Source organism: Zalophus californianus, chromosome 5, assembly GCF_009762305.2.
Source record: "Zalophus californianus isolate mZalCal1 chromosome 5, mZalCal1.pri.v2, whole genome shotgun sequence".
NCBI lineage: Eukaryota > Metazoa > Chordata > Mammalia > Carnivora > Otariidae > Zalophus > Zalophus californianus.
In genome coordinates, this window is record NC_045599.1 from 20,404,743 (window position 1) to 20,417,752 (window position 13,010).

Below are 13,010 nucleotides of genomic sequence, written 5' to 3' on the forward strand. Positions count from 1 at the left end.
AAATAAGTGTCTGTGGAGATGTGAGAAGTAGAAATGAATCATGTCAGATAGAAAATGATGAGATAATTCTACCCTAAAATTATAACTAGTCTCTGGCAGTGAAAGCAAACCACTGACTTGCATGGAACCAGGCAACTCTTGTCTTTCTACAAGGCTTCATGATCAGAATAGCCCATACTTCCAGGCCACTAATGGGTGTCCTAGCCGGGACACAGAATGCAATTTGTTTTAGTGATGCTGCAAGAGTCTTAGAAAACGGTGGTATGGGTATGGGATGAATGATAAATTATTTTAAGGAGAGTCACTTTCTTTTTTAAGCTTTCAGATACAACCTTTCTGCCCATAACCATGTATATGTGCATGGTATTACATTTCAGAAAGTCTTGTTTCCCTGGGGTTAGAGAAATTAATCTTCTATATTTAGAAAATATAGGAAGATAGTTATTTTGAAGGAGTATTTATATAAGCCCAAAATGGAGATAAGAACTATTTCAAATGTTTGGGTGCACGGTAATATTTATAGCAATGTGTGTAATAATAACTAACATTCACCCATTTATTATACCCTGGAAGCCAATGATGTATATAATTTCCCTTATTGAAACATGAACTGCTGAAGCACGCAGTCAATTTCCCTTTATTTCATCTGCAACTTATGGGGTGCCTGGGTGGCTCAGTTGGTTAAAGTCATGATTCTGGGTCCTGGGATCGAGTCCTCCATGGCGGTGGTGGGGGAATCCCTGCTTCTCCCTCTTCCTCTGCCCCTCCCCCTCCTTGTGCGCATGCCCGTGCCCTCTCACTCAAATAAATAAATAAAACCTTTAAACTGATAACAGATACTACACTTGATCTTAGCCAAAAGGCCGAGAAGCGATATTAAATAAAACCTTTTAAAAAATCACAATATATTATAAACCCTAAGCCTTCAACATTTTGACAAAAGAACATCCTTATCTTTTACATATCTCACTTTAATGCTATTAATCAAAGACATCGTAAAAGTATACTTAAATCTATGAAAGGCCTCGTGTCCCTGTCGCTTTGAGATTTCAGATTGCGTAATGCACTCGGACAAACCCAGTGACACAGTCAACACCTACCACCCTGTTGACCTGAACGGCACTGAAAATAAGCTGGGGGAGCTTCTTGGCAGCTGGTACATCACAAGAGCTTTTCTCCTCAAACACGTGGGATAATGCTAGATCTGTGTAGGAAGGTGGCGTGTTTAAAGTAAAATTAAGTGGTGCATTATAAAAATAATGGAGGGTAGTCAGAAAACAAAATCTCAGTGCGCCTCTAGAGTGAACAGAACCATTGGTTTACAGAAGGAATTCTGTCCTCAGTAAAAACGCTTCCGTTCATGCATGAGTACAATTTAAAACATGCTATGTTTACCACTGAAAAATGACAAATGAACTAGTCAGTGATGTCCCAAAGCCATCTTACCGACAAGTGAGAGGAGACTCGCCGCTCTCCCACCTGCCCCTCCCTTCCCCTGTGCTCCCTCTCTCTTCCTCCCCCTCCCTCTTTCTCTAAGATAGACTCCTTTCATCTCACAATGCCATTTTCCCACAATTTCAGGAGAAATTTCCTGACATCTTTGAAAATGCCGAGAATGGAAAGTGAAGTCCTCTAAATGCAATTTTTCACCTTAAAGGAATTGAAATACCTGTTAGAGTTTCAAGAACTATGGCCCCAGGCAAGCAGTGAGCAAAATTAACAAAACAACCCCCTCCCCACCTCAGGACCCTATTATCTCATTTCATTTATTGATTGTTCCTGAGCATTTGGTACCTTCATCCTCATATATATTCATTTGAAGCCTCACCCTTTTATACATAATGTAATTTTCTTTCCAGAGGATAAATTTTTATATCAGTTTAATAATTTCTTGAAGTTATACTGGAGTATCGCTCAACTCGGTTCTAAATTAAAGCACTTATTAAAAAACTTTGAAGCACTCTCACAATTTTAAATCACTGTGCACATAGCAATTTAAAATTATGGGAGCAGTTTTATAAGCACTTGAATTTGGAGGTGATCAGAGACCTGAAAATGTGCAATATAGAGTAATTTAAAATTATTAGAGTACTTCACATTTTTTATAAGCTCTTCAGCTGGGAAGAGATCGGGTTCTAACATCTCAGCCTATGCAGTGCAAAGTGAAGTAGTCCTCAGCCTGAGAAGATTCACTCTATTAAATCAAACTACTTTAATAATTTTAAAGTAATGTACAGTGAGCATGTTCAGATCTCTAAATTCACTTTTAAATTAAAAATATTTTTCTCTTCCAACCTACAAAAGACACTTATGCAATAAAGCAGCAATTTACCCTTTCAATTTTAGACATCAAACTGCCCTCTCGCTTTTAGAGCAGTCTTGGGAAAAACAAACACCAACGTATTAAAATATTAAAAATATTTGTTCCTTTTCATTTAAAAAAAATGGAAAAGTATCATGCTATGAAAATCCAACAACCTAATAGTATTTGAAGATATTTCCATTTCAAAGTAAACTTTAGTGTACTGTCTTTTGGGATATAACACTTTTACAGCCCAAAAAAATGGCAAACTAATATTGATGAAGGATAACTGGAAGAAAGGCAGGCAGGGACAACAGGGGTTCCCCCCCACCCTACGAGGAAACCACCCTTAAAAGGATTTTACACTGTCCTGGAAGGAGCCTTCCACACTTTTCCACGTGATAGATGATGACAAAAGCCTGATTGGATGACAGATGCACGGAGGGTTAATGAGATTAAAATAGTCCTCCAACAAGCCCATAAAAACCCCTACACTTAGAAACCCCGATGACAGCCCTCTCAGGTCCCCTCCCTCCTTGGGAGCTTTCTACCATAACTCAGTAAACTTTGCTTTGCTGCCCACCACTCTGTTTGTTCTACCTCTTCATTCTTCAAAGCGGCATGATCAAGAACCGAGGGCATCAATGGAAAAAAAAAAATCCTGTAACAATATCTCCATAGGGTTTTTAAGGTTAAACAAATAACTCATTATCTTATGGAAGTATGACCTCTATCCCACTGAGACGTACGGATGACCCTTCACAATCCGGCAGCTGCGTTGCAACCTGGGAAGATATATATGGATCCTACCATGTCTTCTGAAGAACGCTGCTGAGCTGGACGAAAACACACAGTTCCCCCAATCTACTCTTGAGTTCAAAGAAAGGACAATGTAACAGAAGCATGATACGTACTATACTAAATGTACACTTGGCAAACATGCCTTTCCAGTCATTCAAATCCACTTATGTGATTTTGTTCTTGTGAATTCTTATACTTTCTATAGCCAGGTTAGCAGGTAGAATTCTGGTCTGGATTCATTATTTCTATTAATAAAGAAGATTATTAACCTGTTGAAAGGAATTCTAATCTCACAGCAAAATGATTTAATTTGTTATTTTATTGAGGTATAATTAACCTACAGTGCTATATTAGTTTCAGGTGTACAATGTAATGATTCAGGAATTCTATACGTTGCTCAGTGCTCATCAAGTTAAGTGTACCCTTAATCCCCTTTATCTATTTCACCCATCCCTCCACCCACCTCCCCCTCTGGTAACCACCAGTTTATTCTCTGTATTTAAGAGGTTTTTTGTTTGTTTCTGCTTTTTTTCTTTGTTCACTTGTTCTTTAAATTCCACAAATGAGTGAATGCAAATGGCACTTGACTTTCTCTAATTTATTTCACTTAGCATTATACACTCAGGTCTATTTTTGTTGTTGCAAATCACAAGCTTTCATTCCTTTTTATGGCTGAGTAATATTCCATCATCTTTATCTATTCTGTGTGGATGGACACTTGGGTTGTTTCCATATCTTAGCTATTATAAATAATGCCACAATAAACGGGGGCTTGCATATATCTTTTCGAGTTAGTGTTTTCGTTTTTCTTCAAGTAAATATGAATAAATACCCAGTAATGGAATTACTTAATCATACACTAATTTCGTTTTTCATTTTCTGAGGAACCTCCATAGTGTTTTCCACAGTGGCTGCACCAGTTTGCATCACCCCCATAGCAGTGCACAAGGGTTGCTTTTTTTCCCACATCTTCACCAACACTTGTTATTACTGGTGTTTTTTATTTTAGCCATTCTGATAGGTGTGAGGTGAGATCTCATTTTAGTTTTGATTTACATTTCCCTGATGATGAGTGATGTTGAGCATCTTTTCATGTGTCTGTTGGCCATCTGCATGTCTTTGCAGAAGTCTGTTCAGGTCTATTCAGGTCCTCTGTACTTTCTGGTGTCTTGAATGTGGTTACTGAGAGACCAATGATATTTGTATCAGGAATGAGAGGATTAAAAACTTATTTGGGTAGTTTACTCACTCCATTTAAACAGAGTGACCAATCTACCTACTTCAAATAAGTAGGTAGACATCTATAAAACCATTTTGAAAGCTTAAACAATTTTTTTCTCTTAACTATCAAGTAAGTGCTAGGAGGTTACCTTTTCCCCCCTTCCCTTCCCTTGCATCTCTCCCCTCCCACCTCCCCTTCTGTCTTTCTCCCTCCTTTTTCTTATATTCTCTCTCTCCCTCCCTCAAAGGTCCTATTCATCTGAATTTTAAGTGTATTCACACTGGATCTCCTGGAAGGTAATCGCTTAGTACCTCCTTGTTCTTTGATAATACTTTGAATTTTAACCTAGAGGAGAATTGATCCTAACTAATGTGTTTAGAACCCACAGGTGAACTGGTGTGGTTCCCAATAGCAGTTTGCCACTAGTGGAGAGTATGCTTTAACTGTTACCGCTCATCAGGGAATAAGGCTACAATATATATGAGGACTGCTCTATTTAAATGTCCTTCTCGCTTGTCACAGAAACTTCCAGAGCCACCTCATCTCACACTACTGATGCTGCCTGAAAATTAAAGTCTCCGGGGGGCAGAGTTTGGAGTTAGTAATGTCTTTGAAAGTGCTCTCTCTTGGAATAGGCTTTCATTGAGAGATATGCCAAGGAGATCCTTAAAGTCAGAGAAGGAGACTTATTTGGAGGGTTGTTGGAATGAGTTTTTAAACTTCATTTCAAAGGCCAGGCACTGAACACTAAAGACGAAATTGGGAAATATGGCTCCATAGCCCCTTATAGGAAGAAAATGAGATTGTGGATTTTGGATTCTAATCCAATGACGGAACTCACTGAAGGCAGGGTACACATATTGCCCAAACTCTCTAAATCTTCCCACAGAGAAATACGTGGATGCAACGAGCATGCAATGTTTCAGTGATAATGATAATAATGGACTCAGTGGATTTTTCATTTTAAAATATTCATGTGTATCGTGAAATCAGAGATAATAATATTATCAGAGATAATATTCTCTGAAAATGTTTCTGCATGTGATGTAATGAGCACTGGGTGTAACACAAGACTGATGAATCACTGACCTCTACCTCTGAAACTAATAATACATTATATGTCAATTAACTGAATTCAAATTAAATTTTTAAAAAAGAAAATGTTTCTGAACTTAACCTATAAAATCTTTCTAACTAGCATACTGAAAACTTCCAGAAGTTATACGATACCTGCTTCTACACAAAAGCATTTTGAATTCTACCGGATTTGTGTTTGTCTTTATATGATGCTCAAACTGCCTTGGTTTTCATGTTATATCCAACAAAAATTGTTCTGGAAGAAAACCAAAAGAAAGGTGTTCTTGAAATAGAAATGTATAGTATTTAGATGGTTTGTAGGTATTCAGTGGGATCAGTTCTTTGTCTGTAGTGTCCTAAGAGCATATAACTACCCAACTATTCAGGGGTAATAACACAAAATCTTCTATTTTGCTTGCAAACTAAAATTGTCTTTCAGGGGGCGCCTGGGTGGCTCAGTCATTAAGCATCTGCCTTCGGCTCAGGTCATGATCCCAGTGTCCTGGGATTGAGCCCCGCATCGGGCTCCCTGCTCTGCGGGAAGCCTGCTTCTCCCTCTCCCACTCCCCCTGCTTGTGTTCCCTCTCTCACTGTGTCTCTCTCTGTCAAATAAATAAATAAAATCTTCAAAAAAAAATTGTCTTTCAAGAAGCTAAAATAATCTAAATAAGTGATCATTAACCAGAAGTTAGAAAGAGATGATGAATTTGTGTGTGCCTGAATTGAGAGAGAAATTTGAGTATAAATAGTAGAAAAAAATCATAAGAACACACTTATGGATTCTTGTATGTTGGAAGCAGAGAAGAGAGTTAAAGGAAGCTCTAAGAATTTTTTTCTCTAATATATGGGTTAACAGGACGCCTCTAAACAAAATTTTTACTACAATGAATAGGTAAAAAGTAAGTCAGGCAATTTTAATACAAAGAATTTGAAAATCAGTGTGGATATGTCTAAAGAAGTAGCTATTGAAAGCAAAAAATGTACTTGTACGCCTAATATAAAGCAGGGATTTAGATGAAAATATAATACTTATACACACTTGGACTATGCAAACATAGTGAAACATGATGCACCTGGAACATTCGTCAATGGTTGCACTCAGGATATGTCATTACATCTCTCTGTAACCACTGCTTTTAGGATCCTTATATAAAAGGTGAGAGAAGCAATATTGGATGATACCAATCTATGAGTCTCTCCTGTGTGCAACATTGACTTTAGGACCAAAATCAGGGAGATAATACTCAAAACCCCTTGTACATATGTTGTAAAGACAGATGTGTACCTTTAAGATAAAACTTTTTAATTCCTTTGCATTTTCCTACAGCAGCACCCTATGCCCAGTGACATGAGTGTATTTAGTGGTATTTTATCAGAAAGCATTGCTAAATAAACAAAAATTTCATTAACACCGTGGCAACTTTAAGTAAATCTTTGCCTAATGATACGCCCTTTAATTCCTAGTGCCTACCGCATGAGTTAATCCATTTAAGTGAGAAAACATGTTTTGTCAGATTATGTGAGTCTGACAATTTCTTGAACCAAACTAAAGCCTTTTGAGAATTAAATTCCATTTGCTTCAGGGGGGAGAAAAAGTGACTTTCTGGTTCAAAGGAAAAATGCTTAGAAGCCATATTTGAAAGGCTCATAAGGGGTCTTACACATCAAATAGCTCTTAGAAAACAACATTCTGATGAGTTAAATGTAAATTAATTAGAAACATACAGATTGCTTTTCCCTGGCTATACACATGGGTTTCAAGGTTGAAGAAAGAGTGTTTGACAAGGTATGTTTGGAGTTTTCATGACCCAAAAAGCATAGTAAAGTAGTTCAAGATGTTTCCGTGAAACAAAGATACCTGTTTTCTCACAGGGATCTTTCCAAACAAATACCTAATGAGCTCTTATTTAAAAACATTCAGACGCAGGCAGGTACTCCATTTTGTGTTCATCAAGTCTATCTAAAAGAGGATTTTTCCCTGCTAAGAAGCTGATTAAGTCATTATAAATAATTCCAGCCTTGCAGTACTTCTGAAAGGGAAAACATAAGTGAAATAAGCAAGAAGACATGCTCATTGCAAATCTTTCCTCCTGTACTAGGAGTAGGAGACCATTTGTGGGTGGAATCCCTGAGGTACTAAGACTGCAGACCCAGGAGTAGTATTTCCAAAAAGTTTCCTGGATAATACCAGATTATGAGAATTTGGTCCAGGTAGTTTATATCCAATTAACAAGGAAATACAACTTGTCAAAGATATAAAAGCAAATGAACAATCATGGAAATGTTTGCAGACACTCGTTCCCTAGTACCATCGCTAGAGAAAGTACTTTAAAATGTTATCATTAGCAAATATTTATCACACATCACTTATGTTGCTGACACTTAATGCCATTAGAATGCCCAGAATACATATCCTCAAATCCACCACTAAGGGGGGGAAAAAAAACAATGGGAAAAGAAAGAGGGAGAAAAAAGAGACTTAAAGTGTGTAAAACATTACCCTTATATGTTTTCCTAAGTGGTTTATTTTCTCTTAATTTTGTTTCCAATTAGCTAAAATAAAATTAGGATACCCCTTTTAAAGTTGAACACACATGAAGCACCAAGGCCATCCAAGAAGAGGTAACCAAGCTCAACTTCTCCAAACCCCTTAATTCTCATCCTAATATAAGGATTACTTGGTTCATATTTTTAATTTACTGTAGTAAGTAGTTCTTACATTTCTGCCCCCCAGGATCCTTAAAAACTTAGAAATCTCCCCCAAAGATAAAATTTTTAAGAACTCTGAAGTTAGGTTTTATATAAAAATTATGCTATTATGGGGCGCCTGGGTGGCTCTGTCAGTTAAGCATCCAACTCCTAATTTTTGGCTCCGGTCATGATCTCAGGGTCATGAAATCGAGCCCGGCCATCAAATTCCTCACTCAGTGGGGAGTCTGCATGAGATTCTCTCTCTCTCCTTCTCCCTCTGCTCATCCCCCTCCTCTCTAAATAAGTAAGTAAGTAAGCAAATAAATAAATAAATAAATAAAATCTTTTAAAAAATGATGCTATCAAAATTTCAAATAACTGATAGGGCTGCTCAAAAAAAGTCACCAGTAAGATAGCTGTACTATTTGGTTTAAGTTCCCTGAAGCCCCGTGAATAGAAAAGCCTCCAAAAGAGGTTTTTTTTTTTAGGTCTCCATTCTAAAGTTGACTTTGGAGTACCATTTCTTCAGTTAACATGATGGCATGCTGCATTCCAGGGGAGACGTGGCAGCTCAGATATATCTAAGATGTAAGATCAGTTCTATAATCAGGCAGCACTGGCACACATCTATTTTCTTGGCACTTAATTGCTCTAAAGTTCCACTTTTGGCTGTGGGAGATTTCAAGAGAGAACTAACAACGAACGTTTGCTTTCTGGGCCCTAGAGGCAATGTATGTTCAAGTGGATATATTCCATCATACAGCCTTACCTCAGAAAAATGAATTCAGTGGTTCATGGCCAGATATTTTTCAAAAAATATCCGTTGAAGATGATTGCCCCTTCGCAGGACATATATAAGGAGGCTTGCCATTTGTAATTCAAATTCAGTAACGCATTGAGTTAGAAATGTTCTCATGCTTACATTTTTCTTTTCATCTTACATCATCCCTTCCTATTGCTAAAATATTTCTTTGTTCTTAAACAGATTTCAAACCTATTGACTCTCCAAACCTTAGGGTAAAAAATCAGTACCACCAATTCCCAATTTGCTGGCTGGTTATCTTTTAAGCATTTAATATGAAGTAGATAGATTTGCAACTCAGAACAAGCTCTCCTATAGCTGTATACAAAATGCACTGCACATTTTTGGTAGATTACTAATGACACTAATTCAGTTGGGCATAGGCACATGGGTAACACAGCTTCCATCAGAAAATCTACTCTGTCCTCCAGCTAAGGACACGAGATCAACCTCTGCTTGGTGGTACCCAGAACAAGTGGTATGGGAAGAAGAAAGCACTGGTGGACATCAGAAGTGTGGTGATCCTCTGTAGCTACTTAAGAGATGGATTTTCTCTTAGTTCATATTTCCCAAATGTTGTCCTGCCCTAACAGAAGTGTCCTAGGACTCATTCAAATATGTTCTTTCATAAAAATTTTCTATGGATAATGAACTTGAAGAAATGTTGGACTAAACATAATTAAACAGGTTTCCATCCTCTGGGATTTGGGGGATTTTTAATGGGAGACATCCTCTGAGAATCTCCAAGTTGGGGCTGAAGTGTGCAAGATGCCCTTGATTTATGAGATTTTGGAACCTCTGAACAAGGACCTAGGTCTCCCTGAACTAGTACCCAGGAAATGCTCTGGTTATTCTTTGTTTAAGTATTCTCAACTGAAAGGAGAGTGGTTGCCAAGAGGACCTCCCTCCACAGAGACCTGGTGTAGTGCCTCCCAACTGCAAGCTCTCCTATCTCTTTATTATCTACCTAAATCGTTTGTAAATTGGGGACTGAAAAGATCCTCTTTTATTAGGCAAAATAATTTATAGAAATATGTCAGCACCTCCTAATGTGGAGACCTATACGGTAATGTCAAAACCAAAACAAACAAACAAACAAAAAAAAAATTGAAAGGGAAATTACAGTTACACAGTCTGACCAATACAGTTCTGTTGGCTTAAAAATAGGATTAAATCCATTGCAGAGAATACTGTCAGCTGTACTGATATCATTAATACATCAATATTATTCCAAATAGATCTGCCTAGAGACTTGACTAACACATACCAAAGCAATCTCCCTTTCAAGGCTAACACAGTTGAAAGAAAAGAAAAATACTTGAATGGGAAGGGAAAATAAGGGACACCTGGTTTAGAATATATCTTCGCGTTTATAAGGTGCTTTACACATGTTGTACTAGACTTTATAGACTAGACCATGCCGTGTGGTCAGAGGGCAATGCCGAGGCTCTGGATTGCAGCAACCAGGTATGTGTTAGGAGCTTATATATAAGGAGGCTATAGAGTCCATTATTTCTGCAGAGCAGTGCCGTTGCTGCAGTTCAGACATCCGTGGAAGTGATTTCCTTTCAGCCAAAATGTCAGTATTATACAATCTGTCCATTGCTTCCATGTAACCCTTAACGAGGCAGCATGAGGTAAACGAGTTGCATCACAGGGCACATAGAGAAGAGGCAAGTTTGGGCATTTGGCAGATTACACAAATGAGAAAAAATAAGGCTTACAGATAGAGGGGCTGAATGAACTATTTTTGCATTTGCTGTAACATCTCTGTTATGAAGAAGCAACGGTTCCAACACAGGTCAAAATGATCCACAGAGAACCTAAAGAGAAGGTTGAAGGAGGACTCTGACAATGAAGCTTTAGACCAGCAAACAAATACTTCCTAGAGAAAAACCAATGCTGCCAGTTCTTTAATGAAGAGAGAATCTGAGTATAATCTAAATCAGAGGTTCTCAAAGCTTTTATTTTTTGTATTTCATTTTTTTTAAGATTTTATTTTTAAGTAATCTCTACACCCAATGTGGGGCTTGAACTCACAACCCCAAGGTCAAGAGGCGTGTGCTCTACCAACTGAGCCAGCCAGGTGCCCCGGTTCTCAAACTTTTTAGTCTCAGGGATACATCCCCTCTTAAAAACCACTGAAGATCTCAAAAGGCTTTATGTGGCTTGTATTTCCTGGTGTTTACTGTATTAGAAATTAAAAGTAAGATATTTTTTGATGTGTGTATAAATCTAGTGAGAAGAGTGATATTGTTTTACCTTTTGCAATTCCTGATGCTTAGCAAAAGATAGCTAGATCCTCTTACCTGCTTCTGCGTCCAATCAGCTGCGATGTCACATGCTCTCTGGAAAATGCCTCTCTACTCGTAGAGAGAAAGCAAATTTGTCAACCAAGTACTATGTACTTGGTCAGAGGGAGTAATTACACATCTTATTACACATTACACATTTACACATCTTATGTGTAATTACACATTACACATCTTATAAGGTCTTGGTACTATTATAAGAAAAGTTCAATCTTGCAGACAACCTGAAAGACGGACAAGGGCCCAGAGGACCACCCATACTGTACTTTGAGAACCAGTGAGCTAAAAACACTGCATAGTACAGGGCGCCTGGGTGGCTCAGTTGGTTAAGCGACTGCCTTCGGCTCAGGTCATGATCCTGGAGTCCCGGGATCGAGTCCCACATCGGGCTCCCTGCTCAGCAGGGAGTCTGCTTCTCCCACTGACCCTCTTCCCTCTTGTGCTCTCTATCTCTCATTCCCTCTCTCTCAAATAAATAAATAAAATCTTTAAAAAAAATAAAAATAAAAAAAATAAAAACACTGCATAGTACAAATATTTACGCAAATAGATATACTGCATATAAATTAAATTCTCATGTTAAGGACTTACTAACCTGTAGATGGATTATTTCATAGTGTAAGTTCAAACACCCTTAACTGTTCATTTCTTCCAACGGTATAAAGCCTGCAATACACATTGCAAGTCAGAATGGCAATAAAGATAAAAAAGGATCTCATACAAACAGAGGCCTAACAAGATGCATTCCTTTTTTTTTTAAGATTTTATTTACTTATTTGACAGAGAGAGGGACACAGCGAGAGAAGGAACACAAGCAGGGGGAGTGGGAGAGGGAGAAGCAGGCTTCCTGCTGAGCAGGGAGCCCGATGCGGGGCTCGATCCCAGAACTCTGGGATCGTGACCTGAGCTGAAGGCATACGCTTAATGACTGAGCCATCCAGGCACCCTGACAAGATGCATTCCTGACTGTCAGTACCAAATATCATATTTTCACATGTGGTACTATTGTGTCCTAATAATGAGGTAGATGGAGTGAGCATTATCCTATTTTATAGATGAGAAAAGTGCACAGAGAGGGGGTAAGTGACTTATCCAAGCACCATAACTAATCCGTGACAGAGCCGGGAATGGAGCCAGCCCAGGGCTGCTTTGGGCTTATTGCTAGGCCAACACACAATGCCAAAACACATGTTTGGAAAGTGAAGATTATTACTGGGTTGTTGTGTTGCCTGATTTGTTTCTTTATAACTCTTTACTTACTTGGCCAAATAGCTGTTCCGGTAGATACATAGTTGGTGCCTTAGTATTATTTTGCTAAATGTTCCATTTTAACATTTTGAAAATGTGTAATTACTCCCTCTGACCTTAATTTTCCTTACATGTAAAATTTGGACCAAATTACGGCAAAGTCTCCAGCAACAACGACATCTTAATAACTAATCAAACAAGGCAGATCAGAATCTGCTATTTAATTTAAACAAAACAAAACAAACCAGTCCCCTCAAATTGGGAAAACGTGCAAGGATGCTTGCGGTTTACTCCAGGATAGCGGATGGTATCGGAATGTTCTGGAAGCCAGGCATCAGGGATGCTTACATCCTGCAACCCTACAGAGAACATGCACAATACTTACTCTCTCAGTGCTCCATGTGAATTTGCAATGTTTTGTGGACAGCCACATAGGTTAAAATGTGTAATTTTCGGAACCTGTGTACTAGCTCTGTTGATGCAAAACCTTTCCGCTGTGTTTTAATAAGTATTGATTTTTCCAAAAATAAAGCTACCATCTAAAGTGAAGGAAGA

General features: G+C 38.2%; 1 pseudogene; it reads right to left on the bottom strand.

The window, feature by feature from the left end:
* Nucleotides 1-723: 723 nt before the first annotated feature.
* On the bottom strand, nt 724-875 carry LOC113930104 (annotated as a pseudogene).
* Between the last annotated feature and the right edge of the window lie 12,135 nt (nt 876-13,010).